General features: G+C 45.5%; 1 pseudogene across 2 annotated transcripts; it reads right to left on the bottom strand.

Annotated features, from left to right (window-relative positions):
* Positions 1 to 1,543: 1,543 nt before the first annotated feature.
* On the bottom strand, positions 1,544 to 3,018 carry LOC147617543 (TLC domain-containing protein At5g14285 pseudogene; annotated as a pseudogene). Of its 2 annotated transcripts, XR_015262240.1 has the most exons (3): positions 2,885 to 3,018; positions 1,837 to 2,792; positions 1,544 to 1,726 (listed from the first exon to the last, which is right to left on the bottom strand). The product of XR_015262240.1 is annotated as a TLC domain-containing protein At5g14285 pseudogene, transcript variant X2 (transcript). The 2 variants fall into 2 exon arrangements; XR_015262239.1 differs by having other exon boundaries at positions 1,544 to 2,792.
* Between the last annotated feature and the right edge of the window lie 315 nt (positions 3,019 to 3,333).

Raw genomic sequence — 3,333 nt, 5'->3', positions numbered from 1 at the left:
CATAGGCCCATGTCTTAACTCCGACATCCCATACCACCGAAGCCCACCTGTAGGCCTTCGACACGGCTAACCTCTGTACTCGCCATCTGCGTGGCATGAGCATGTCTAGTTTCATGTTCTAAGCAAGACCTTCAATGGTGCATCCACATAACTGTGTCTCATAATAACCCAAGATCTCACTTATATAGTGATAACGACACCATAAGTAGCTAACTTACTATAAAAGTCCATTAAGCTTGTTTTATCAATCCAAGAATCCTAGCCAATACGCCTACTAATCCCTAATCTCAAGGCCCCCTAACCCCATTGGATTAAATCCCTGATCCATAGATTAGTGTCCAAGTACATATTGGATCAAATCCCTAATCCATAGATTAGTGTTCAAGTACATAACACAAAAGGCCATCTCAAACGGAGAGATGAAAGCCAAATCTTTATTAGTGTTAAAACTCACCCATGAAGTTCTTAAACTTTAATGATTTCTCTCCAACCTTGAATTCCTTGGTCCACTTCTTAGAAGAAAAGACCTCCTTTTCAGATTTCCTCTTTTCCTTCCAAGAACATTGAGTGTCTCTATCCACACAACGAGGAGCCCGGTATTGACCATGTCACTGCCTAGGCGCCAAAATGGCCTCCCATGCTTTGAGCCTTTGGGCTTTGGACTGCGCCTGAAGCATCCTAACGCATCTATGAAGGGCGGCCAGAGGCAGCCATGTAACGCACAAATCAGTCAGTCCTTTGTGGGCCAGATTCAGCCCAAGTCAGTCCATTCATCATCTACATCAATACAAGAAAATACACCTTCGAGTGGAATCCCTTCAAGAATCCAATCCTCTCTCTCTCTCTCTCTCTCTCTCTCTCTCTCTCTCATGATGAGATTAGGTGGACACAATTGTATCACTTTTGGTCTCATAGACCCATTGGGTCTTTTGAAGATGTTTAATATAACTTTATCTTTCTTTCTCTCTCTCTCTTTTAAGCTCTTAAGTGAATGTTATCTCTGCAATCTAACACTATTGTATCACTTTTGGTCTCATAGACCCACTGGGTCTTTGGAAGACGTTTAAAATAACTTTCTTTCTTTCTTACTTACTCTCTCTCTTTGAAGATCTTAAGTGAATGTTATCTCTGCAATCTAACATGTAAAAGTTCCTTCAAGCTTCCACATGCAACATGCTCGGACAGCCGATTTAGCACCAAGTGGAGTGTAAACAGTGTGTTAGGCTGTATGAACAGCATACACTCCACATGAGCGTTGTAGAAAATGCAGTAGACAGTGAAAAGATAGTAATGTCTAATATGTAAAAATTGTACGGATTACATGCATGCTCAGATGAATGTACAATATAAATACATGCAAAAAGTAGACATTCACATTCATTTTCACTTGAGGATCATGACATTGCAGTTCCATGATGGGCTCCAGGATATTAATAGTTCTAGAATGAGTTCAAATCTATTTTCGAGCAAAGCATAAACTCATACTCCCTTCATTAACCCTAACAAAGTTAACCCTGACAAGGCACACTCTGCACAAAATCTCTAATTTAAAATCTTGAAAAAAAAGTGTGTATTCTCTTTGATGAAAGGAAGAGTCAAGCAAGGTATCTGGTTTCCATCTACCCCTTTCCATAACCAAGCATCTTCTTCAATCTGCTCTATGATACATCACTCAAAGTTGTACAAGGATTAGGAAGCTAGGCAGCCTGTGCACTGTGCCCACATACTGCAGTAAGAAATCACCCCAGTTTAAACTAAGCTTGGAAGCCTACCGTGATAGAGTCAGAATGACAAACCTTGAAAAGAAAAGAGGCACTGGAATTTAGCACGACAAACCTTCAAAATTTGAAATTTGGCAGAGGTCCCAAAAGTTTTAATTTGAAGCAGATAAGCGTCGTTTGATGAATCACGCAGGTTGTTGTATAGGTGAATGACCCCACTCACTCTAACTTTCTGGACTTGGCATCGGCAAGCAATTTCGCTTTGTGAAACTCGAAAAGCCTGGCCCACAATCTAGACACCCAGAAGAGGCTACCTGCTATTGCTAGAATGACGGTGGACATCCAGTAATACGCGAGCCACCTGGGAACCACAGAATCCGCTTGACCGGAGAAGTAGAATCTGCAGAGGTTCCACGTGAGCCACGGTCCAAGGAAGCCCCGAACAAAAGTGAAGATCGGGACGAAAAGCGGGTTCAAGAAGTGGAATACGTGCGCAGCGGAGGGGGAGTCGTCAAAGGAGGCCAGAGTCCAGAGGTTCTGCAGGAAGCTGGTGCATTCTGCGAGGCCGAGGAGGGCCATGACGGAGACGGCGCCATGCGTGGTGTAATAGCGGCAGGAAAGCATGTATGTGGAGGTGGCGATGTGGTGGAGGATGAAGAGGGGCTCCTGGGGGACGAAGAGGGCGTAGTGCAGCAGGTCCACCAGGAAGTAGGCGGTGCTGAACTCCATCACAGCGTCCTGGAAGGGCGTGTTGGGAGCGTCCAGCAGCTGCTGCCACGGCTTCGGCCCTTGCAGTAGCAGCGGCGGGAGGAGGTCCCAGGCTGTTAGGAGCGTAGCCAAAGTGCCGTGGAGGAGGGACATGCAGCAGCTGGCGGCTTCGTGCCTGGCCTTCTTCCCCTTCCAACCACGCAACGCCACCGTCCAGTAACCCACCAGGTAAATCGCGCCGAACAGGCCACTGCACCACACCAACACCCTACTACTGCCACTGTCCTCCATCGCTCGCAGCGCACGCACTAGGGTTCTCCCAGCAGAGAGGTTTAAACGCACGCCTCAGCGAAGCATCCCGGCCTGCCCCCACCAAACACAAACAGAGCTCAGGATTAAACTCTTTTTCTTGCTTCGGCATCATCAGAATCAGAAATAATATTATTGGCCCTTACCTGCCCAGATCGCTAAGATGCAAGAAGAAGGAAGACGAAACGGATCCAAACTTGTGTGGGCCGTGGTTCAAGCGAGAATATCTATTGTGGATTTGGATTTACCAAAAAGAGAGAAGGCAAAAGAGATTAGCGTATGGTCTTGTTGGAGAGAGGGGGGCCTCTTTTTTGGTTGAGAAGAGTCCTCCCCTTCTCTGAGCGAACTTTTTCGAGTGAGAAAAATCGAGCGACATATTTCAAGGAACAGGCACACAAGAAGGCTAAGGCCAGTAATGAGAACACTATAGGTGTGCAACACAAATTCAACACATCTAGGAATGGATTAAATGTGTTTTTGTATGGAGCTTTTCCTTCACAACTAGTACACTTTCAGACTTCATCAATAAATGGAAAGTCACATGCAAATCATTACGATTCAAAATCAATTACACCATCACAGTGGGCACTTCGGA

The sequence above is a fragment of the Cibotium barometz genome, chromosome 36 (assembly GCF_041138505.1).
Source record: "Cibotium barometz isolate CiBa-2024 chromosome 36, ASM4113850v1, whole genome shotgun sequence".
Classification (NCBI taxonomy): domain Eukaryota; kingdom Viridiplantae; phylum Streptophyta; class Polypodiopsida; order Cyatheales; family Cibotiaceae; genus Cibotium; species Cibotium barometz.
The sequence above is the reverse complement of the archived record's forward strand: the minus strand, read 5'-3'. Positions and strand labels throughout refer to the sequence as shown.